Raw genomic sequence first — 26,510 nt, 5'->3', positions numbered from 1 at the left:
CTGGAAGCCATTATCTTATGTTAAACGAGTCAGACACAGAAAGACAAATATCACATGTTTTGTCTTATAAGTGGGAGTTAAATAATGTGTACACATGGATGTAGAGAGTGGAATAATAGACAATGGAGACTCAGAAGGGTGAGGGGTGGGACTTGGGTGGATGATGGGAAATTACTGCATCGGTATAATGTGCATTATTCAGTTGATGTCTACCCTAAAAGCCCTGACTTCACCACTTTGCAATCTATACATGTAATGCAGTTGTACTTGTACCCCATAAATTTATACAAATTAAAAAATAAATAAATCTTAAAAAATAAATTATGTTTTTAATTTGATCACATTGTATGATGTCTTCCTTATTGTTGTAAATAAAAAGAAAAATGTTATCCTAAGATAAAATGTTATTTTTTATATTCATTTAAAAATGACTAATAGATATATGCTACAACTATATGTATAAGGAAACTTATAATTCATATTTAATTTAAGGTAATAAAACTTATTTTTACATATTATACCACAAGCATTTATAATTTTAAACAGTAAATATTTCTTGCCCATTCACAGATAAAATGAGAAATTACTTTACATTTAAGGACAACATTAACATTTTATTCAGCTATTATTTGCTTTGTTTCATCTTTCTAAACATAACAAAAGTCTTTATTTTATAGGATAATTTTGGATACCCAAATCAAGTTTTTATCACCAGAATTCACACAGTAAACCAACACTGTGATAAGAAATCATTGTGAAGTTGACTTCATATCCTTACAGCAAAGAAGTAATCAAATAGAACCATTTGACAATCACTAAAGTCATATTTGAACTTAACATGTTACAATAATGGGAATGATGACTAGAAATAAGAATAAAAGGGCTAAACTTGTAGGAAATAATTCATATTTAACTTGAAAAGACAAGATTTAAGGATAATAACCAAAGTTTACAGAGACTTTTTGTAACAAGATTTCCTGAACAATCATCTTGAAGATTTTTAAACTGTTGTCAATCAGATGGTCACAAAAGACAGTTGCTTTAAAGAACTTTAGTAGCAGGAGAGCTTGCTCAGTGGATGAGTGGTTCACAGGGCAACGAATGACTAAAATAAATCCTGAAGTTTCTAGAACCAGAGATCTTTACAATCGGACTCCCAGCAACCTCAAACATGCGTGTGAGTTGTCATATACCTAAAAGACTAGACCCTTTCCATTTATAGCTACAGAAATAAATCACTATATAAAAGAAACTCTAGGCCAGGCACGGTGGCTCACACCTGTAATCCTAGCACTCTGGGAGGCCGAGGCGCGAGGATCCCTCAAAATCAGGAGTTTGAGACCAGCCTGAGCAAGAGCGAGACTCTGTCTTTATTAAAAATAGAAAGGAAATTAATTGGCCAACTAAAAATATGTACAAAATATTAGCCTGGCATGGTGGCCCATGCCTGTAGTCCCAGCTACTTGGGAGGCTGAGGCAGAGAGATCGCTTGAGCCAAGGAGTTTGAGGTTGCTATGAGCTAGGCTGACGCCATGGCACTCTAGCCCGGGCCACAGAGAAAAGACTCTCTCTCAATAAATAAATAAACAAACAAAAGAAACTCTCACAATTTTGGAAATATGTGGGGACAGGAATATCCTAAACAGGTTCAGGATATTCCAAGCTTTGAGATTTGATTAAAGTTATTGCCCCATTGCAGTTCTCATTTCATGCATGCAGCCTTCTTTTTGAGTCAGTGAGTCACATGTTCCTATGAAATTAAATGAACCCCCATATGTTTTTAGTCATTTTGTAGCAAAATTTGGATCTTTCTATTGAAGACATTGGAATTTTCTGATTTATTGACTTAGTCCAGATAGGATTTCTCAGCGACTGGTGGGTGAAAAGTCACTTTTGACACACAATAGTACTAATTCAGGCACAAACAATGGCCTTAGGGTAGCTAAAAATATGTCCCCCTAGTTAGATACTATCATTGCTTTTATAACTGTTCCTGTAGTAAAGGATAATTTGAGTTTTTATTGTTTCATTTTACAAGTGACCAATAAATAATATATATCCTGATAGGCAATTAAAGACAAGACCACTAACTTTACTAGGAAATGTAGCAAAAATAGAAATATGAGAAAAGAACCTAAAGGAAATAAAATAAAACAGAATGATCTTGTGGCTAAATGACTTCTTCATTAAATTATATTCAGCTTATGGATAGCACTGTATATATGTGCTACAATTTGTACTGAGACTTGACAAAAATTAAAAAATAAAGAAGCTAATTTTTTTCTCTTTGCCTCATTTTCTATAATTTGGTCATGAGAGAATGAAGAAAAAATATTGTTTAGGGCAAAGTTTTCACTGTAACTGACCACCTAGGCATTTTCCCCCCTAATCTCTGAAGTGATGGAAAGAATCATTTTCACATGTAACAGAGGCAACTGGTATAGCAAGGAATACTGTCATATATTAGCCCATCCTGATTCTGGGCAGCTAATTTGAATAGCTAACTAATTTCTGCAAGCAGCCTCTTCCATTTTCTCAGAAAATGAAGGGATGCCTGGGTGAGAAGAGGAGACAGAAAAGCGGGAGGGAAAGACAAGCAAAAATGGAAATAGAGTAACTGCTGAGGCATGGCTAATCAGAAAGGACACTTCATGCATATTATGGACCCATTGTGATAATAAAATTGGAATCAAATTGCCTGCCAAACCACTTGAGACACTCCTCATCTTTAATTTTTAAAGTTATGAAGACACTTGACACAGAAGGGGATCAATTATCACAAGTTTTCGTGCAAATACTTACTTAAGCAATGCAGTGGGTCAGAGTCAGAAGGAAAATTGCAGGCTTGCAGCTATGTAATGGCAACTAATTACACCATTCCAGAGCCCCTTTCCAATGGTCTCAGTTGGCAGTAATGGTCTTGGCTGATTTATTTTGATTCACTTTCAGGGATCTAAAATTATGATAAATTTATGTATTTACTAAGACTTGTTTTTGATCATGAAACTACCAAAACATTAAAACAAAAGGAAGTTTTCCAGTTAATTTGTTAGGTACTCAAATCCTTGAGATGAGTAGTGTGATGCATTTAATAACAGAGTAGAGGTGTTCAGTCTGGGATAGAAGCAGCTTCCAGATCACAGTGCCCCCCTTTCAATGAGCAACCTTGAATATAAACACTTAGGAAGACAGGAATATAACTGCCCCCCGATATATGGAACAGCTAATAGATGCTTTACTTGCTATTAACAATAGTTTTGAGAACCTGATCAGGCACTGGCTTGAATCTGGATTATCAAAGCCAATTCAAGTTTTATTTTTTTTATTATACTATCTAAGATTAATCAGCTGATTTAGTAAAAAAGTCTCTACTCTTCTTTTTTATTCCATTCCCACAAAGTCCTGTGACATTATTTCCGTAATATAACATCTGAGAGAGAGAGAGAGAGAGAGAGAGAGACAAAACAAACTAGCCTAATAGACAAGGAAACTGAACCGAATTTTAGAGTTCAGGAAAACAAACCATTAGAAACTAAATGAGGGTTGTCAGACTTGTGGTGAACAATAAAAAACAGCAAACCTCCAATTATTGGTCTATATTTCCTTGAAGAAAAACCTACATTTCTGTTGCCTATGTGAAAACTACCTAAGAAGATATGACACCTGAGTGCTGCTTCCTTTCTCACCTCTATTTCTTATTTCTTAGCAGTTTGCCCATTATGAAGTTAATTTAGTACTGGTGAATGGATTTCTTTCTCTTTCTGTTCTACTGAATGTATCACTTTAGTGTATATCTTAAAATTAATCTAGCACATATAAAAATAAATCCTTTGCATGGTATTTTCCTGAATTTCTTCCAAAGGGTATCGCCTTTACAGGAAATAAATCTTTGCATGTGAAAGAATCTCTAAGCCATTAAAAAAAAATTAAAAAACCAACAACTTTGTATTCTCAGCCTGTGTGGTCACCTGTGTTACTACCTGCATGGAGGGTAAGCATGGCACACTGACCTCCATCACAGGCAGTGACTATGATTCCAAAAACGTAAAGAGATTACTTTCAACACTACATATGCCACCAAGAAGCTGATAAAACTTTAATGTCTCCTCCTCATTTTGCTGGCTTGAATCTAGTAGCACAATCTTGTTTTGTATCAATCCATAAAAGCATAAGATGAACATATTCACACATTTAACATGCTAAATGTTACAAGAAATGCATAAATAGACATTCAGAATCTCTCCTCCTTTTTCTACTTTCTCTGAAGTTTTTATTTTATTTTTCTCTGAAAGTTATAATACCTAAGAAAAAGAAGGTTTGCACAATTTGGGGTAATACCCGGCACAATATAGAATAAATGAGTCCACTCTGGCTTCCTTGAATCCACATAGAGTCTGAAGAGGTAGGATTGAAAAGCTACTGTTTTCTATTGAAACTGGGCCAATATGGTTAGTAGAAGAAGTAGTTTTTCTTTCTTTCATCCGCTTTGTGGTCTGCTTGGGGGAGGGAGGCTGTTAGCAGTGGGATAGGAACTAACAGCATTACATGCTACAAAAAGCAATTGCCTGAACAATTTTCCTAAGCCAGAGCCAAAGCAAAGCAAATGCAATACTCCCCCTCACTTCTCTGTCAGCCGCATGAGAGTGAAGCGCAGTGATCTCCACAGGGCAAATTCCATGACAGAAACTGAATTCTGTGGCCAATTGCATGGCGGCATGGGTCTGCCACAAGTATGGGATTTAAATCTTGAATACTACATACATTTTTTTCTTTCCAGGGACTAACAAAAATAAAGAATTTTTTAATTATGCAGGTGTATTTGTTTGATTTCATTGAAAGAAAACACAGCTGAAGAAAGATGCACAACGTTATTTAGAAATACTATCATATTATGTTTTGATATTTTAATATCAAGTTTAATGGAACGACGGCCAAAAAATCCCATCTTAAAATCATTCAATCAATGTTATACCCTTTAGCTAAAATAGGAACAAAATATTCCCCAAGACCTGACCATTGAATGTTGAGTGTGTTTCTTCTCCTCTTTTAGAATGTTATATATTTCAAAAAGTTATCTCTTCATTTCTAAAGAGATAAGAGGAAAATGAAATGGAAAAGTTTAACTGCCAGCTAGAGCTTTTATAGGTAACATTTAAAGTAACCACTTTTCCCTTAGCCATGCCTGAAAATATAAGTAAATTGTATTCATTGAATTCTAAAGATTCAGAGTACATATAATCAGCATGCACTAAATAAGAAACTACCTGCACTTAACTTCCTTGTTTTGCTTCTAGTTTTGAGTAGTTTTATTGTTTAAGTTTCAAATTCAAAGCTGCATAATCATGATAGCCATTATTTTGTGTTTTTATATAAAATCGGCATTTTTTGTATCTTGAAATCATTCAGATTTATTTTCTTCTATTTATATTTTTCACATATAATACAAAAGCATAGCCTAGAGGTGAGTAATCAATGAGATTAAAAAATCATATATTCTTTATTTCATAAAATTATAGAATCTTAAAGCCAGAAGATAACCTTAAACTCCACTAATTTTTTAGATGAAAAAAACTTAGGTTCAGAGGAAATGAATGATCTACTTTTGATCACATGGCTAGTACATGGAAAAGCTGATACCAGAATGTTTAAACTTTCCATCTTGAAATATTTGTATTCTATAAGTTCCTTAATGGAATAAAGATGAAAACAAAGTAATAATCAAATAATAGATAATTGGGTGCTCAGGACAGACTATATATCAGGAAAGTGTTAAATAAAGGAAAAGTGCCTTAAAACAGTTGGTTCAGCCAAGGTCCCAACAGGAAAGAGATGACACACTCAAATTAGGATAATTGAAAGAGAGTTTATTAAATAAGCTATTTGCCGAGGTGTTGGCAGAGTATAAAGAAATGACAAGAGATCTCACTAGAGTTCAGGGCTGGAAATAGCTACGCTATTATTAGTCCTAAGCTTAACCTGAAGAAGGTGATATGGTTTCTGGAAGTCAAAGAGAGGATTCTGTAGAGAAAGCTACTTGGACGGCAGCTCTGACCTTTGATCAAGAAGCAGAGTCATACAATGTAACCAAAATGTCAAAAACAAACAAACAAAAAAGAAAAAAAAACTTTTCATCGGGTGGTGGGCAGGCGGGAGGGGGGAGGAGGAGAAGGGTGTGTGCTTACATAATGTGTGTGGTGCACCACCGGGAGATTGGACACGCTTGAATCTCTGGCACATGGGAGGAGTGAGGGGGGCAGGGGCAATATTCATAACCCTAACAATATTTGTACCCCATAATACGATGAAATAAAAGGAAGAGAAAAAAAGAAGAAGCAGAGTCAGTGGGAGGTAATCCTACAGGGACGGAAGCAAGAGACTAAACTCAACGACCTTTCTCTCCTTTCTCTGATTTCTTGTAGCAGACTTCCAGCACAAGTTCACTAGAGGGTAAGAGGAACTCTTGGTATATAGATCAGTCTTTCTGGATAGGGCACAGGATGCCGAAGGGCACAGGGTGGATCCTGTTAAAGATAGTAAGGCAGACTTTATACAAGGTGGAGAGGAGCATGGTGATATGTGTGGAAACCACTACAGTGAGATTTTGCAGTGAGGGAGAGAGATTGGGCTCAACTCCAAATTCGGCATGGGCAGGTGGAATTTATAACCCAAGGAGCAGGGTTGGGGTCAGTAGATGGTTAACTGCTAAGAGAAAACATTAAGGTAAGAGTGTATTCTGGCCATACGAACCTAGCAGGACTCTTGCTAAAGGCAGGCCAGGACAATCAAACATGACCTAGGGGATGATGGAGGATGAGAACCCTGATCAGACCTTGAGAGTGGTCAGATATCAGAAATGGGGATTCTTACTAAGCTGACTTAACAGGGTTGTTGCTTAAATTCAATTTTATAAGGAAACAACAGATGGGCTAGAAGGTTCAGGAGCCTGACTGAAGTTTGGTCAAGTACAGAATCTTTGTTAATATAAAAGAGTAAATGAAGTTATGTTTCTGTAAAGAGAGACAAAGAGTAAGTCAGAAAGTGAAGGCAATATTGAGTCAAAGAGAGAGAAGGTTGAGGGTGCAATGTGTTAAACAGATTAGTTAAGTTTAAAGGGGGGAAAAACCCCTTTTATTCATGTAAACCTGTTCCAGTTGGGCCTGAGCTAAAGAGAGAGTTCTGTTGGACAGCATTGATCTAACATATACAACATTAAATGTATAAGCTACATGTGAATATAGAGGATTTCCAAATTATCTGAGTCTCTGAAGTATATTCACATTTAATATGAAATCCTTTAGTCTTTCCCCAAATTTCCAAACTATCTGTTTTACCATTTTTCTTCTGATATTTTTCTCAATTTCTTCTGGTTACTTAGGACTTGATTTCTTTCACAGGAACCCTCAAGGTACATATACACCAAAGAAGAGAAATACACAAAGTATGTGGAACTTATTTCTCAATATTATCAGAAAAGAATAGAACCTGCTTCCCTTCCCGGGAGGGTGTGTTTGTCTCTGCCCCTACCATATATTCATAGGTCTCCTTTTTACCATTTCCAACTTATTTCCAGATTTCTTTTCCAATCAAAGCGTTGTTATCTTTCAATACAACATTTACCAAGCTAATAGTTAAATATTTTTAATTCACAATTATGCTCTTATTTGCCCAGAGTTCTTATATTCTTGAAGATGTCATTGACCCCTCTAAGCCTCAGCTACTGCATCAAGAAAAAGTAAATAATTACAGCTTCTTTATCATAGGTTGCTAAAATCTTATTGGATAATCCATTCACAGTGCTACAAATCATAGTGCTACAAATAATAAAAGCTCTTTAAATGTTAACTATTATTATTATTGCTCTCTAAATAGTTGTCTGTGTTGGGCTGATGATTTATTGTGAAAGATAGTAATGAAGCAAGCTAAAGGGTCAAGGCTGCTCTACCAAGGATGAAGATGAAAGAGCAAAACTGCCCCATTATAATCTTGAAGTAATGGTGTCAATGATTAAGCTCATCTCTAATGAAAAGCTGGTCTTTTTTTTCAGAAATGGCAGATATTTATCTTTGTAAATCAAATTGGCCAGCTTAGAATAAAGTTACATTTTTTAATGGTGACCTTATTTTTCCAGAGCATGTGCTTAAATGAATCATATTCAGGGCTGTTTAATTTAATCTTGAACAAACAAACAAAAAAACTATTAGAAATATTGCAGCATATAGTTCTACAGATATTGAAAACTCTTTGAGTACTAACTTTGCAAATGGATCAGCAAAATCCATGATGGTCGTAGAAAGTCTTGCTACAGAGTGAGCACACAACTAGGCAAGAACATTGATCAACTCACTGAAGTGAAAAATATGGTTCTGGGCCCGAAATAGGATTAACAGAACCACACAAAATAACCCAAACTAAAACCACTACCAGATTATGCATGAGATAATTAGTACATAGGATAAAATAATTAAATATGGCCTTTTATCTTTTAAATTGATTGAAATTTGAAAATATACAAAAGTAATATAACAAACATCTCATATCCACCTCACAGATTTAATAAACATGTTATCAAACTTTCTTTGGGTAATTGTGGAAAGACATAAAACAGTAGAGGTTAGACTGAAATCCTTTCTGAGCAACCTAATTGATTTTATTCATGTCATCATCCCCCTTGAATCCTAGACATATTCAACATTCTGAAGTTGAAATGCATTCTTTCCATTCATGTTTTTATGCTTTCTACATACAAATATATAATAATGCCTATGTATTTACATGTAACATATTATTTGTATGTGTTTCAAAATTTGAAATAATAGGTATTATATTGAATGAATTCTTAAGAGTTTTCCTTTTTCTCTCAACATTTTTAATTTCTTCTCTTTATTCATTGTGATGGCTATATATAAAATTATCCACTTTTAATAATATATATTTAGGTTGTTTCTAGTTTTTTTTACTATAAACAACAATGTCACATTGATTACTATTGTGAATATTTTCTTGTGCAAGAGTTTTTCTGAAGTAAGTACAGCACTAGGAATAAGAATACTGAATCCTGGTCAATTTAACTAGATATTGCCAAATTGTTCTTAAAACTTGCATCAATTTATACAACCACTACGAACATATGAGGGATTCTTTTATTCCATATCCTCACCAGCACATGGTACTGTCAGAATTGTTAAATATTTATTGTTCTGGTGAATGTGAAATCAAGTAACACTGTTTAAATTTTATTTAAAAGCCAAAGTTAAAACAAATTTTCAAATGAATGTCTTTTAAGCAGATAGCTCACTAAATTTCCATTTATCCCATTTTGTACCTATGTCGAATGTTACCATGTGTGATATTACAAGTTGCCCAAAGAATGACAAATAAAACATAGCAGATTGCCCTTTCTTTCCAAAGCAGACAGTTGCCTCATCCTATTTTCCTCATGGCCAAAAGAAGCTAGACACTTAGCAAGAGCTCATTTAACAAATAAATCAGAAGTTTGTGGGGGGTTTTTTTGTTTTTTTTAATTTATACCTTTGTAAATAATAGCCTTCTCAGAATTTTTTCTGTATGCTTCATCTTTCCCTACTCCTCCCCCTCACCTCCTTCTTTATCCTTTTTCCTTGCGTTCTCTTATTCTTCTTCTTAAGAAAATCTCATTTAAATACACTCAGTTGTAAAGTTGGACTGGTGAGCCAATTCTTAAGACATGGAAAAGATTACAACTTCCCACAGAGACTTTGCGTGTGAGTCTTTCCAATTAATGAAATCCTCAACTCCACAGCAATAGGATTTGAGGATTTCATTAATTCATCATTTGGAACTTGACAATCCTAATAAACCTATCTTTCTCCTAAAAGGCTGACTTTTTCTAATCACACATATTTCCATTGTAGTAGCAGTGCAATCTGTCCTGAATCAAATTTTCTGTAAAACAGTATCTTTTTTCCTAAGCTTAGTCCCTAGAAGATAGTTTTTTTTAATTAAATGAAAATTGCTGTAAGATGCTATATACTAGCAAGAACTACATGAATTGAGGACCATTAACTAATGGATTTCTGTTTCACTGTTATTGTTGAGATTCAAGTAATCATCTGGATTACACATGCATGTGGTTATGATTTTATTTAAATAATGGCAGTTTCCTGGAGTTAATCTTATTTTAAAAAATTTAAAGAGAATTTAAGCTTTTGTCAAATAATCAGAATTAGTTCTTTAAGCGTACAATCTGTTTTATTAGTCATTTTATAAGGCCTTAAATTTGACTTTTATGTTTTATATTTTAATGATTTATCAAAAAGCAAATAGCAATAGTACTAAATATTTTGCCTTCTATTTCTCCTTTAATACAAATGGCATACTACTCAATTACTTTTGATAACTTCATATTATTGTTCATCATAAAAAAAATCTTTGCTTAAATTTTAGGATCCTCACGTAAATAACCTAACCCAATCTATTTGTACTGAATTATCATCTGTTGTTCTTCTACATACATCCTACACCTTCATCAAATTTCTTACTGATTCCTTAACTTCTGTTCACAAAAATACTCCAGATTTTTCTCCTCCTCTGCATCATGGCTCATCTTATCACCTTGACATGAATGCTTTTACATTAAATTCCTGTCGCTGATATAACAAATTTAGAAAGAACACAAACTTATTATCTTACAGTTTTGTTGCTGAGAGGTCTAACAGGGCTTTCTTTGTAAGTTAGGTCTTACTGGACTAAAATCAAGTTGTCATTAGGGCTGTGTTCCTTTTTCAGCCTCTAGAGGCCACCCATCATCCTTGGGTTGTGGTTCTCTTCTACCATCTTTAAAGCCCACAATGTTGCACCTTGCTGACATTCTTCCTTAGTCATACCTCCCTGTCTCTTACCACACTAGAAAAGGGTCTGCAATTTTAAAGATCCATGTAATTATATTAGAGCCACTGGAGTAATCCAGGATAATCTCTTCATCTCAAAATCCTTCATTTAACCACATCTGCAAAGCTTCTTTTGTGATGTATGATGGACATACATCACGTGGACATCTTTGAGGGCCTACCATAACTTGCTTCTGTTCCTTCTACCTACCAAAGTTTACTTCTTTACCCATAGAATTAGATCATGTAGTAGGTAAGCCCAAACTGAAAAAATATCATTCAGTTCAATCTCCCATCTTACAAGTGAGGCCACCAGTTTCATTAATCCCAGGTAGTCAAATTTTAGCAAATATTTGTTAAATACTGAATGAATTAACTTGCCCCTCCAGGCCCAGCTCAGATAATATTTTTCTGAAGTCTCAATTATGCCAGATTAAATGAACTTCTCGCCCAAAATTTCTCTAGCATTTATCATCTTGCTCCTAATATGTAATCTACCATTTGTTTTATGCAAGAACAGATAGTACCTTTCTATTCTCAAATATTCATCATATGATTCATTTTATGATGTTTCTATCATATGATAAAGTATTATACTTTTCTTTTTTATTTTATTTCTCAATTAGGCATTCCATTGTGCATTCTCTGTCGTTTGTATGCCATATTTTACTAATCTGGGTAGGTTCTGTGCCTAAATGCAGGATCCAGTCTCCCCAGTTAATTTTCTTTCTGAGCTCACCTTTGTATTAGGTTAGTGCAAAAGTAATAGAGGTTTTAGTATTGTGGAAATTTGCTATTTGATATTGAAATACATTCTTAAATAAATGTGGTTATGTTATACATCATTTTAATGCTCATTTCTCGCTTTATGGTTTTTTGCTAATTACTTATTACTTGCTGTTTGTTTTGTATTTATTTTAGACTATGTAAATGATGTTAGACAAAAAGCAAATTCCAGCAATTTTCTTATTCGAGTTCAAAATGGGTCGTAAAGCAGCACAGACAACGCACAACATCAATTAGTTGTGCATTTAGCCCAGGGCATTTGGCCCAGGAACTGCTAAGGAATGACCAGGGCAGTGGTGGTTCAAGAAGTTTTGCAAAGGAAACAAGAGCCTTAAAGATGAGGAATGCAGTGGCTGGCCATCGGAAGTTGTCGGGGACCAATCGAGAGCAATCATTGAAGCGGATCCTCTGACAACTTACACGAGAAGTTGCCGAAGAACTCAATGTCGACCATTCTACAGTCGTTCTGCATTTGAAGCAAATTGGAAAGATGAAAAAGCTCAATAAGTGGGTGTCTCAGAAGCTGTACGCAAGAACAATGAACTGTTTCTCAATCAGATTGTGATGTGCAAGAAAAGTGGATTTTATACAACAACCTGCAAAAACCAGCCCAGTAGTTGGACCAAGAAGAAGCTTCAAAGCACTTCCCAAAGCCAAACTTGCACCCAAAAAAGGTCATGGCCACTGTTTAGTGGTCTGCTGCCTGTCTCATCTACTATAGCTTTCTGAATCTCAGGGGAACCATTATATTTGAGAAGTATGTTCACCAAATCAATGAGATGCACCAAAAACTGCAACACTTGCAGCAGGAATTAGTCGACAGAAAGGGCTCAATTCTTATCCACAACACCACCTGACAGCAGGTCACACAACCAACACTTCAAAATTTGAACAAATTGGGCTACGAAGTTGTGCCTCATCCACCATATTCACCTGACCTCTTGCCAACTTCACCATATTCACCTGACCTCTTGCCAACTTCTTGCCACTTCATCAAGCATCTCGACAACTTTTTGCAGGGAAAATGCTTCCACAACCAGCAGGATGCAGAAAATGCTTTCCAAGCTTTTGTCGAATCCTGAAGCATGAATTTTTACGCTACAGGAATAAACAAACTTATTTCTCATTGACAAAAATGTGTCAATTGTAATGGTTCGTATTTTGATTAATAAAGATGTTTTTGAGCCTAGTTATAATGATTTAAAATTCATGATCTGAAACTGCAGTTACTTTTGCACCAACCTAACAATTCTCTTCACGGGAAAACACGCTAGGAAAGGATACCTCATATAGGGGCAGGTTTCCATTCTCTCTTTCCTTTTCCAGATTCTCTAACCGTAATTGGAGTGGTGACTCAGGTTGAATTAGCACCCTGGGCCTTTCTATCTTTAATTTATGGAAGAAGAAGTAGGAAGCCTTACTTCACTCTCAGGCCTATGTGCCTGTTATATCTACCAGGAAGAATAAGTTTTATTCATCACTACCTGTCCCATGTCCTGCACACTACCTGCATATAGTAAGAACTTGATAAACATTTATCAAATGAATAAACAAAAGGATGAATGAAAGATTGACATAAAATTTGGGCTATTATTGGTCTGTATGTGTGTGTCTGAGCTTTGGATGCAGAAGCAGAGTGGGTGAGGATTTTGGCTTCCCTACTATTTTCAACTGACCCTGGAAAATCATTCCTGAATATGCCTCATATTGGTGACTTATATATTAATAGGATGTATATGTGATTTTTTTTCAAATGTTAAAAGTCAATAAAACATCTTCTTCATAATGTTAATAATATAGCCCAAAACAACTATTTTGGTATACAAATGAAGTAGTAAAATCTTCTGTAATGGAATTCATAGTAACAGAGTATTTCCAAAAGAATTCCAAGAAATGCTTTCAGTCTCTCTGCTATTGTTGAAGAATATATCCCTCAAAAATAATTTCACTCAAAAACGCCAAATATATCAACAACTAGGTCCTATCAAGTTAGCACTTTATTATAATTCTACTTTTTTGTATGTCTTTCTTCTCTGACAGCTCTCAAACTCCTTAGTGTGTCTAATATGTCTTTGTATCCTTAAACCTAAGGCAGTCATTATTTCAATTTTTAAAAGTTTATGAATAAGTAAGTGGATATCTTGTTTGATATCATTCGTTTCTCAGATAGCTTTTGAGCATTGGTATGTACAAGAGACTGTGAAAGCTATCCAGATTTTAACACTGAGCAAGATGTAAATGTTTCCTGCCATCAAAGAGTAATAATGAAAAACAATTCCAAATAATGAATCATTTGTCTCCATATATAAGGCTCCTAGTTGAAAAAAAATCAAGCATCTCTAGACTTGAGAGGCCAGACTTCTTTCAACTTATAATCACTAAATAAAGCTTCCTGACTTTGGGATCTGATAGCTAGGATTTCCCTCTACATTTAATATGCTACTTTCTTCTATTCTTAACAGTAAATCTACCACGGTGGAAAGAGTTGCATTGATAAAGATGGAACACATAATATAATATATTTTGGTATATACAGTATTTAAAAATGTTTAAGTCTATATGCACCCAATTTATTTTAGGATTAATATATCTAACTGGTACTCAGATTTAAATAACTTTTTAACTGAAGTTTTTGCATTTATATTAGCGGGGTACTTTAACATATTATTCTTTATAACTTTAAGAGTAAAAGGACAAAAAGAAGTATATTTTTTTTTCTTATGTACTGATGATAAAGCAGAAGCATGAAATTTTTAAGTATCTTATTCTAAGTCACATAATGAGTCCTGATTAAAATCACTGTTAGAAATCAAAGCTTTTTGTTCAATGGGTTCAACAATGGGCCATTCATCTTCCTTGGACATTTTGCATAAGTAATAGCAGCTCAAGTTTAAGAACAATTCCAGCAGCCATAGTATCTATATTCATTCTACATTAAAGCATTTAATTTTCTGTTCATGAATTCAGCATATTTCTCTGAGTTGGCTGTAGTTCAGTGTTTTATTGTAGGAAATCATATTTTTTCCTGTAGGTTGTCAGGAAACGGTTACCCAATTTCACTTAGATAGAACAATGGTTCTTATCCAAAAAGCTGTTATAAGTAATGAAAATGAAATCAATTTACTGGCCCAGCTCCCAGATTAAGGATTGCTTTATGAATAAATAAAATAATAAATGGAATCTAAAAGGGGAATGGCCAATTTATGTATTATCAGGACACTTCTTACTTTTTACTTTTAGTAATGAGATACTATTTGAAATTGAAATGCTTCAAACTGTGGTGTTATTTTGCAAAAAAAGAGATAGGAAATAAATAACTAGATATTCTAATACTAATAATAAGTGATTAAAAAGCTGATTTTCCATGATCTTACATACACTGAATATTTTAATATTTTACAAATATAGATACTATAATACATCTTTCCCATTTCATTTCCAATTTTTATTCCCCAATCTATTAAATTATGGTAAACTCTTTCACATTTTATCTCTTTCTAGCGATCCTCTAGAAAGTAAATATGCCCATCTAAACGCCTATTTGATAAACTTGTTACTTGTCAATTTTGCACTGTCATGTGAGGAATTATCAGCATTTTGACATTTATTCTGTATCGTTATTCTTATTAGTAGTAATTTTGTAGAACTTGATAAAACTACTAAAAGATGAATGTTACAAGTGTAACATCAGAAGTATACTATTGCAAATGTAACACAAAACATAAGAAATCAAAGTAGAAAAAATTGACAAAATTGGAAACTTCAAGGGAAAAAAATCAAGATGAACAAGGATAATAGTCTTGACACACCTATGGCCAGAATGTATTTGAATTAGAAAGACAGAAAACAGGAATTTAGTGTGGCCCTATCCTCCTTTCATTCTCTAATCTTTACTAAAATCATTTTATCTTCACTTAGGATTTCATCTCAAAGCTCCACTCCATTGGACAGTAAATGCTTATCTTCTACCTAGACCTCTTTTCTGAGCTTCAAACATACTTAACTCTATTGCACATCTCCTCTTGCTTGTCTTAAAAATGTCACTGTCATACCTTTGGTACATTATACCATCCTCAACTCCTTCTTCCTTATCTGCCATATTCAAGCTATAACTATTATTAGATTTTTTTACCTGAATTACCTCCTGAACGTATATGCTTCTCTCCATTTTTAACTCGCCACTCTATTCCAAGCCATCTTCTTGAACTATTGCAATATTCACTTAACTGTCCTCCCTAATTCTACTGTGGCTTCACTCCAATCCACTTTCTACATGGAGGCTATATTGATCTTTTTTAAATGTAAACATAATAATGTTATGTTCCTGCTTTAAATCATTCAGAATTAAGAAAAGCTTGGGTTCAAGATCATATTTTAGACATTAAGGCATCTTTCAATCAAAATCTAACATTATGCTTCCCCTTGCTCTCTCCTAACTACTGTTACTATCTCTCAGTACCTCATCCTTACTGTATTTTTTCCCTCCACATCATCCTTGCTCACATTCTTTCTGATTAAAATGTGCTTTCCTCCCTTTCTCATCTACTTAATTCTTGTTTATCCTTCAGTCTTCAACTCTCTTGCACTTTCACGGGAAAGCTTTCTCTATTCCCTTCACAATGCCAAACTGCTTGATTATATGCCTTAAAAAAGTAGGTACTCCTCTTTTATTGCACTGATTGTGTGACTGTTTTATCACTGTCTGTCTCCTTTATTAGACTGTAAACTCTAAAAGGGCAGAGAGGGCCTATAATTTTACTGATCATGGTAACTCCAGAATAAAGCAAGTGACTGCATCTAGCAGATGCTCAAAATATATTAGGTAAATATGACCACCAACTAAAAGGAATTAACTGTGATAAGCAATTATAAAATAAAATTTTAAGACCATTTTAAATAACAAAAAAATGTGAATACTTAGGGATATATTTAGCAACATATATGAAGGACCTGAATGCCGAAAACTAAAAGATAAATATGAGACAGAGTAAAAGAGAAATAATGAAAGGAGCTGTATACCATTTTAGCAGATAGGTAGACTCAATATTGTTAAGATGTTGATTCTCCCCAAATTTATTTGCGGACTCAACTCAATCCCAATTAAAATTCCAACATGTTTTTCTTTGTAGAAATTGAGAAGCTGATTTTATTATTAATATAAGAATGCAAAGGATTTTAGCTGAAACAACTTTGACATAGAAGAAAAAAGAAGTCTTACATTATTTGAAAACATATCTAGAACAATGGCAGAGAAGAGAGTCTCCCAAACTAGACATACAGATAAACTCAATTGATATTCACAAATGTGCTAAGATAGTTAACAAGAAAGGGACTGTGTTTTCACCAAATGATGTTGAAACAATTAGAAATCATTATGGGAAAGAATGAACTTTGACCTTTATTTTATATCATTCTTAAAAATTAACTTGAAATGGATTATAGAATTAAGTGTAATGCTAAAATTATAAACTTTTAGAAAGAAAAAAAAGGAGAAAATCTTCATGATCTTTGGATAAGTGAAGATGTCTTAGGAAACAAAGAGAGCACATCATAAAAAATTGATAAATTGGAATTTATGGAAATTTAAAACTACTTTTTAAAATAAACCATTAATAAAATGAAACTAGAAGGGAATTTTATGCATGTATATGTGTATAAGTATATATGCATGTGTGTATACTTAAATACACATACACACAAGCATATATACTTAAAGAAATAACATTCACACACACATGAATATATATATGACAAAGGACTTGTATCCAGAATATATAAACAACAATTACCACTCAATAAGAAAATCCAATAAAAAACTGGACAAAAGACTTAAAGTTTTCATGAAAAATATGTAGCCAATAAAAGCATAAAATGGTGCTAAATATCATTAGCCATTTAGAAATGCAAATTAAAACTCTGAGACACCACTATCCATTAGTATGACTAAAATTTAAAAACACTAGATATTAGTGAGGATATGGAAAAAATGAAGCTTTCATAAACTTTTAGTGGTAATGTAAAATAGTACAACAACTTTGGAATATAGCTTGGCAGTTTCTCACAAAGGCAAACTTACACATACCATTATATGTACTCAATACCCAAGAGAAAGAAAACAAATGTCCACATAAGGACTTATGCACAAACATTGTTGTTAAATTTTTAACTGAGTGTTCGCTACCTCTCCTAACTTTAAGTGTAAACTTGTTCTCTTCTGAGGACACCACATCTTGGACATTTCTCTCCAATAAAGGCCACACATGGCCCCACATACCACACACTTCATGGAGTTGGATCTGTGTCTTCACTGTTCCTGAGCACTGCTTCCAGCCCATTGTTCTTGCCCATGTGTAGCTTATATCATTTCAGTTCTTCAACTCTGCTAAACCTCTGTACTATCTACCGATCTCTGGGTCATTTTTCCTCATTCACTGATAACTTTGGCACCCAGATCACCTTGCACTTTCCTGGCCAAACTGTACTCTTATTTTTAAATTCTACATTTTGGATCTTATATCTCAAATTCTACATCTCCTTTGGCAATATTCTCTAGTTTATTTCAACCACACTCTTCTATAACCATAAAATAAACCAGGCAATCACATTAAACTGCTTTAGAAATTTCATTCTCTGACACACAATCTCCTAAGATTCTGTATATTTCGCTCTGCTGCTGCAATTACACCTGTTTTCAAAATATTTTTGAGTCCACTGAACCACTGCCCTTTCTATCTACATATGTATGTATGTATGTTTATATGTATGTATTTATTATCTATCCATGTTTATATATACTTATTTATATAAGCTTTATCTCTATTTATATCTCTCCCATCTATTTTTTTTTTTTTGAGACAGAGTCTCGCTTTGTTGTCCAGGCTAGAGTGAGTGCCATGGCATCAGCCTAGCTCACAGCAACCTCAAACTCCTGGGCTCAGGCAATCCTCCTGCCTCAGCATCCCGAGTAGCTGAAACTACAGGCATGCGCCACCATGCCCGGCTAATTTTTTCTATATATATTAGTTGGCCAATTAATTTCTTTCTATTTATAGTAGAGACAGGGTCTCGCTCTTGCTCAGGCTGGTTTCAAACTCCTGACCTGGAGCAATCCGCCCGCCTAGGCCTCCTAGAGTGCTAGGATTACAGGCGTGAGCCACCATGCCCGGCCGTGTCCCATCTATTTTTGTTCAACAAATCATCTTATTTACTACTCTCTTTCCTAAAATTCTTTTACCCATACATACATGCCAAATCCCTAACTCTAGGTAAATCTACCACACAATTTCTCCAGGCTTATAATTTATGTGGAGGAATACCTAACAGGCTGACATAAAAAATGTAATAGTCTTTAGTGGGCTTTCAATATTTCCCATGACTCTGAGTAAATTTATCTAAAATCTTTCTTCCACTTTTCCCCATAATGACTGCATCAAAACTTCTCCAATCTGCTTGAACCCAGAACCCTCCATCTTCCCTCATATTCTCTGTAGATATGTGAGAGATTTCCTCCAATTTTCAATGCCAAAGATACTGTCTCAGATACAGCTATAACAAGTCCTTCTCCCTTTCTCCTAATACAAGGGGGGAAATGTCCTTCATCCTTTCCAAAGCCAATCCTTCCAGTTATTCTCTAAATTCCAGCTCTTTCTCCCATCTCCGAGCCTTGTGCTGTTATTATAATTAAGCACCTCTCAACTGTAACAAAACTGCATTTTTAACCTCATCCCATCTGCTTTTAAGAATGTTCATATTGCCCCATCTTAAAAACAAAAACATATTTCCTTGACCCAATAGTCCAGCTAACTATCCTCTCTTCTCTCCAATTCTTCATCACATTTTTCCTTTCCAGCTCATTCCAATCTTGTTTCACTTCCACAGATCCACTAAAACTGCTTTCAACAAAGTCAGTAATGTCTTCCCTGCTCCAAAATTCTATCAAAATATGTTTGCTCTTTATTTATCTTTCTTATTGAAAGTTTGATTTGTTGACTTCTTCCTCCTTTTTGGAACTCTCTCTTTTCTAAACATACATGTTGTATGTTCTCCTAGCTTTTCTACTATTTCTCTGACGATTCATTTTTAGATTCCTTTGCTGAACAATGAGTTCCTGTTCTGTCAATGAGTTTCTTGAGATCTATCCCACTCTCTTCTCACCACACACTCTATCCCTATGGATATATAATTCTGTTCATTGGACTTTAATTGCTATTTTGTGGTATGTGACAATTTACCTATCCTCAGTCCAGATTCTCTCCTGAATTCTGAACCACAAGTCTACTTAACATGTTAGCCATGTTAGAAATGTAAATTAAAACTCTGAGACACCACTATCCACTAGTATGACTAAAATTTAAAAACACTAGATATTAGTAAGGACGTGGAAAAAATGAAGCTTTCATAAATTTTTAGTGGTAATGTAAAATAGTTATATTTAACATATTCAAAAACTACAGTTTGAAGCAACTTGTATTATCTTCTATCACTTTATCCTGCCCTGTACCACCTATTCTATGTTTCCTATTTTTGTAAAGGGCACCCCAATCTTCTCAGGTGATTCCTACAGAAATCTGGGTCTTGGTCTTGGCCATTCTCCCTTTGTCACTCCTTCTACATCAACTTACTGCAAATTTTTGTGATTCCAAATCTTAAATTTTTTTGGTTCTATCCATTTTCCTCCATTCAAGCTATCATCAAGCCACCCTCATCTCTATGAACTGCTGCAATAGCCTCCTCATTATTCCCACTGCAATCACTCTTCGCTGTCTTCCTCCACCCCCATTAACTAATTCTAGAGTAATCTCTTTTAGAATGAATTTATGATCATGTTACTCTTGCCATAAATCATTAGAATGACTTCCCGTGGCTCTTAGGGTAAATCTATAGATTTCCAGTGTGGGTTACCAGACTATACACAATCTGACCCTTCTCTACCTCCACAGCCTCATCAGTTGCAGTTCCTCTTTGCTGCTTCTGCTCTAAAGATGATAAGTTTATTAGTTTCTCAAACAAATCATTCTTGCCTCTGGTTCTCAGCCCCTGATGTATCTTCTGTCTAGAATACATTTTTCCCACTTTCCAACTGACTATAACCCACATAATCATGCAGTCATATTTTAAATATAATTTTAAGAACAACAACAAAAAGCTATTGTAGCTTAGATTTGCCTGGTATGAGAACCTTTAGAAACCTATTTATTTCTTTTTTCAGATTTGAATTTGCTTTTCTAATATTTAAAAAATTTTTATGTCTTGTATTGTAATGTCTATTAGTGCAGGTATTATGTTCATTTGGGTCACAGCTATATGCCCAATACTGAGCATACTGTGTGGCACAGAGTAGATTTTTAATATTTGTTGCATGAATAAATAAGTAAACAGTATAATTCAATAGTGCAAAAACCTAAAAATAATCATATAAAAAATCCTTTCCAAAAATGATAATAGCTAACATTTTTTAGTTCTTATTATGAATTATGCATTAATAGTGGGGTACATACATATCTCTATATGTATAGATATATCTATACATCTATAGAGATTTTATATATAGAAAGAGAGTGAGAGAGAGAGAGAGGGAGAGAGAGAGAGAGAAGATAGAAACAGAGAGACACAGACTTCCTGGGTCCTTGCAGGTGCCTATTAAGTATCATTGTCCTCATTTTGCCTATGTGGACACTGAGCATGCAAAGATTAAGTAATTTTCCCCAGTCAGACAGCTAGAAATAGCTGAGGCTAAACATAGAGAAATTTGATTCCAGTACCCAACTTCTTAATTATTATGCAGAACTTACTCTTAAATAAGCACTGATTGATTTTTTTAATTTTAACATTTTAGAAAGGACAGAAATAACAAAATAACATAACATTTTAGAAATAACAAAATAATGTAATTAATATCATTATTAACATATTCATAATCAGATTTCCTAAGTATACTATCATATGAAAGCTATCAAAATACATGATGCAGAAACCTAGATTTTCCTGGACCTTAAAATAATCCATGGCAAAAAAAAAATTAGATACTTATATTGCTGCATTCATTATTTCAGACTACTCAATAACTCCTTAGCTAATACTTCATGAAATAAGTAAAACCTTCACATCCTAATAAATGTACCTCCAAAGCAGGCAACTTTTAATCAAAGAATTGAAGTAAAATTAAGAAATGTCCACTTAATTTAGTTATTAATTATTTTGTTATATTATTATATCATCAAGTATTTGTAACCAGTACAACTCTTAGAAAAGACCTCTCATTGGATGTGACATTTAGTCAACAGCTTAATGAAGTATTACAACGCTTCATAACTAACTCTTTCGTTTCCTATACATGACATCATTTTCTCCACAATGCCTGGTCAGTGTCACTGAGTCAAAGAATGTTCTAGCAGTTACTTTTTCCTGGGTTAAATAAAATGACCTTTAAAATCTCATGTCCCGGTGTTTAATCTTTACCATTAATCCAAAAGCTACATGTAAAGTAAATTTTCAGAAAGAGGGCCTTTTGTTATTCATGCCTGCTTGCCAGCTTCATTTGGCTCCAATCAAGTATCAGATCTGTTGTAATAACTTTGAACTTACCCAAATTTATCACACCATCCTTCACAGACACACACACAGCCCAATTCAAGCTTTTTATGTTTCTTGTATCCATGGAATAGATGAAGGGGCTTTAAAGTCCTAGACACCTTTAGAGATAAGCCTATTCTCTGACTCAGATAAGCTGTTTTCAGATAAGCCTATTCTCTGACTCAGGTAAGGTTCCCCAGACCCTTGTGGGGTACTTGTTTCACACAAGCTATTCTGGGGATTTTCTTGGAAGAAAGGAAATACACTAGCATGGTTCCTTTCCAGTGGACAGAAACAAGCCATACTTTAATAGAATACATTCACAGAACAGGAGAAAATATGCCTTCTCAGTTTAAAAAAAAAAAAAAATACAGGGTTTTTAGTCTCACTGTTTCCATTGCTGTGCACTGCTGTGTAATTTTGTAATAGATTGCTACTGTTGGCTTTGTCTTTAATATACATCCAGAATCCAACTTCTCCTCACCATCTTTGCCCCCAGCACCCTGGGATAAATCACTATAAACTCCTGTGTGGATTATTCCAATCTGTGCTGACCGTCCCTGCTTCTACACTTGCCTTCCGTGTAGTCTGTTCTCAGCACAGAGAGACTCTTTTAAAACTTGTGTCAGACCTTCATATTCCTTTGCTCACTAATTTCCAATATCAACGAGAAGAAAAGCCAAAGCCCTTACGATGCCCTGCAAGTCTTCCATGATTTGGCTCCCCTGGAGTCTCCGACCTCATTTGCTTTTGCTCTCACCCTGCTTCACTCTGCTCAAGCCATGCTGGCTTCTGGCTGTTCCCCAAACACAGCCAGACAAGATGCAGACTTAGGGCCTTTACTCTCCCTGTTCCCTTTTCCTGGAACAAACTTCCTCCTGGTGAACACCACCTTCATTTTCTCACATCAGTATAGTTTTTCATTAAATGCTACTTTCTCAATTATACCCTTCCTAAATCCTCTTTTTAAAATTGTACCTTTACCCTGTTGTTACTCCTGAAGTTCCCACGTGGTACTTTTGTATTTTTCTATGGAACACAAATTATCATCCAATATATCCATATAATTTATTTATTTTATTATCTATCCCCTCCCACTACAATGTAGGCTGATGAGAGCAAGGTTTTTTGGGGGTGATATTTTGTTTGTTTGTTTTGGTCTATTTGCTTCACTATAATCTCATTTTTTAGAACAGTACAAAGGAGAGAATAAGTAATTATATTAATAGAATATTTGGTAAATTAATGAGTCAATCAATACTAACAATATTATTTTGTATTAAACTGGGCAGAGGGAGTAAATAATATAAAGAGTAGATATACTCTCAATGGAAGACTTCACTGTGACTTAGACACAATGTTCAGCAGATGTTCAACTCACCAAAAATTAATGATGCAGACAGTTTGACTAACTAGAAAATGTTTGCATCTGTATGGGGACATGAGGTTTTCCATAACAGCAAAGGAGGATAAATAAGATGGCAACAAACTAAACAGCCAACTTTATATGTGATTACTGTTAACAAACCAATTTTTTCCACTTCTTGACTTGGATGCATTTATATTCTCTATTTTAGACTTGCATTTAATTAAATAATAGATTCTGTACATTTGCACTTCCTGTAAAATAAAGAACCATCATTTTGACCTTTTTAATTGACTTAATCTGCCAAGATTCTGACCAAAGACTAACATTTTGACACTACATTTTGCAAAAAGCTTTTATATATTGAAGCTTGATCAAATTGAATAATATATGTGCAGAGACTGGAAATATGTACTTTGCTTAATATACTCTAATTAACATAATTGGCCTACCACCAAAAATAACTAGAAGAGTTACATTTTAAAAAATATAGATATTAAACAAACCACTCTTTCATGTAAGACACTAATAGTGTGTGTTGTGTTTGAGAGAGAGAGAAAGAGAAAGAGAGAGAGAGAGAGAGGAGATTTAATCAGAAATTTATATGAAAAAAATAATCAGCAAAGAAATAATGGGAATTGTTGGAATCTAAAATAGGAATGGTAACAGAGAAAATCGGATAGTAGAACTGCCACCAGAAAAAAAAAGTGAATAATGAGCACAGACAAATAGGAAAACCAAAATTAAGATGCCAAATTTGGGGGAATACTATAGGGAGGACAATTATAATAATATTTATAGATTATCTTAAGGCATTTCCAGGTGGAAGGAAAGGAAAAGAAATAAAATTCATATACCAATACCATCCTATAGATTAGTGTGGCAAAGATGGGCTATGCACAAAATTGCAATGTATTCCCATGAAGAATTTGGTTTAAAAGATAATGGGCATCATGGGGGCTACATCTAGTCTCTACAGTAGGATACACATATGCAAGCACATAAATGTAATGGGTATAGTTCAGTAAAAGCAAGTGTTTGCAGCCAAATTAAAGATAATGGTTACACCAATGCTGAAATTAAACACAGAAGTATAAAATAACTAGATTGAGAATATAGTCTCCAGGTTTCTTGCCCACTTTCATCTTCATTGACTTCTCGCCCACCATTTATTGGTTGAAGATCTTAGCTTCTATTTCACTGCATTTCCATCCCAGATCTCCCATCATCTCCAGGCCTGGCTTTATTATTGGTAACATCATCATCCATGTGGATGGTCCATTTAACACCTGATCTTTCAGTTCCTTGACTTCCTCACCTGTGATCTTTTTCTTCCTTCCCATCTCAGCCACCTACTCATATGGTCAAACCCCAGAGTACATTAAAAGTCTCCACTTTAGCAGTACATCCAGTGACTAGCACATTTTTTCCTCCATTCTGCGAACAGTTGTACCCCCACTGTAACATTCAATCTCTATATGACTAACCCCACCAGTTTGTCTTCATTCTGTATTCCATTCTTCCCCACATCCCATATTCACACTCTCCTACTCTAGCTTAGAACATGTTGGGTTGTTATAATTGCTCCCTGAAAAATGACCTCAATTCTTTTTTCATCTCTCTGTCATACTTACCTGGCCAAACCTCAAAAATAGCTTAACCAGACAGGCCAGGTGTCGTGGCTCATTCCTGTAATCCTAGTACTTTGGGAGGCCGAAGTGGGAAGATTGCTTGAGGTAAGGAGTTTGAGACCAGCCTGAGTAGCAGCAAGACCTCATCTCTAACAAAAATAGAAAAACACTTGGTAGAAAAATTAGAACTGTTTCGGACGTGTGTATGTGTGTGTGTGTGTGTGTGTGTGTGTGTGTGTATACACAGATTAATATATTTTGATTACACATTCAGAAGTACTATAATATTCCCAGTGCTCAGGGTCTCTAGAGGTCTTAATGAAGCTCCATCTACTGGCAGCCTCTGCCTAGCCATCCCCGATCTGGTAGGGTTGCAGCAGTATCATGCTTCTGAATTTCTCTATTACAAATTCATGGCACGAATTCACGGGGACCAGTTACCCTTGTGTTCCTCAATACTGATATTCTGACCATAGAGGATTGTACCAAGGATCAGTTCTTACTTAAAAGACAGCCACCCTTTGTGTAAGAAGATAACTCTGAGGTGGTTAGCTGCAAGATTTACATTCAAAAGAAATGTTCTGTATCAAATGGTGACTAACTGAACAAGTTAGATCCTCTCTCACAAGGCATTTGAATGAGAACAATACATAGAAAGTCTTTATTTGGCAGTGAAATTGGGTGAAGCATCAGATGGGGAGAGAAATAAAGAGTAGGCCTAGAGTTGCCTGTGGCCACTCTTCTCAGAATGGGTGGAACAGAAACTCATAGTTGATCTCTTGGCTAGTACAGGTTGTCTTTTTAGTTATTTAAAAAAAAAATAAAGCTTTATAGAGGTATGATCAACATTCAAAAACCTATAGATATTTAATGTATACAACTTGATATGTTTTGAGATAAGTATACACCTGTGAAACCTCCTGACAATCAATGCCATAAATTTATCCATCACCTCCAAAAGTTTCCTCTTACCTTCTTCTGAAACCAAGCTTATAGGAATCTCACATCTGATCCTTCTTTGCTGCCATTGTCTCTCACTTTTAAAATTGTGTTACTGCTGAAATTGTTTTACCCAGTCTTGTAAATGTTAATTTTATCTGCTGTGGTACCCACAGTGGTTCTCCACAGTTGGAGTGTAAGGATACACCTGTCTTAGGAACCACTCACATATCCAGCAACTCTCTCCCACATAACGGCAGCCAGGCTAGGCCGTGAGGGCCCTCCTGCCTCAGCCCCCTGCTGTATCACAAGCAGCAAGACCTCACCCTCACCACAACAATAGCAATAATA

General features: G+C 34.8%; 1 protein-coding gene across 2 annotated transcripts in view; it reads right to left on the bottom strand.

The window, feature by feature from the left end:
- CSNK2A2IP (casein kinase 2 subunit alpha' interacting protein) overlaps positions 1–26,510 on the bottom strand; it is a 123,634-nt gene that overhangs the window by 63,700 nt on the left and 33,424 nt on the right. Inside the window, exon 2 of one of the 2 annotated variants that reach the window (XM_076001010.1) lies at positions 2,803–2,953. The exons of the other annotated variant lie outside the window; for it this stretch is intronic. The gene's annotated coding sequence lies outside the window, so the exon portion shown is untranslated. The remainder of the gene's footprint in view (positions 1–2,802; positions 2,954–26,510) is intronic. 2 annotated transcript variants of the gene reach the window in all.

The sequence above is a fragment of the Microcebus murinus genome, chromosome 1 (assembly GCF_040939455.1).
Source record: "Microcebus murinus isolate Inina chromosome 1, M.murinus_Inina_mat1.0, whole genome shotgun sequence".
In the NCBI taxonomy this organism is placed as follows: domain Eukaryota; kingdom Metazoa; phylum Chordata; class Mammalia; order Primates; family Cheirogaleidae; genus Microcebus; species Microcebus murinus.
Note: the sequence above shows the minus strand (reverse complement) of the source record. Positions and strands in the feature narration are given on the sequence as shown.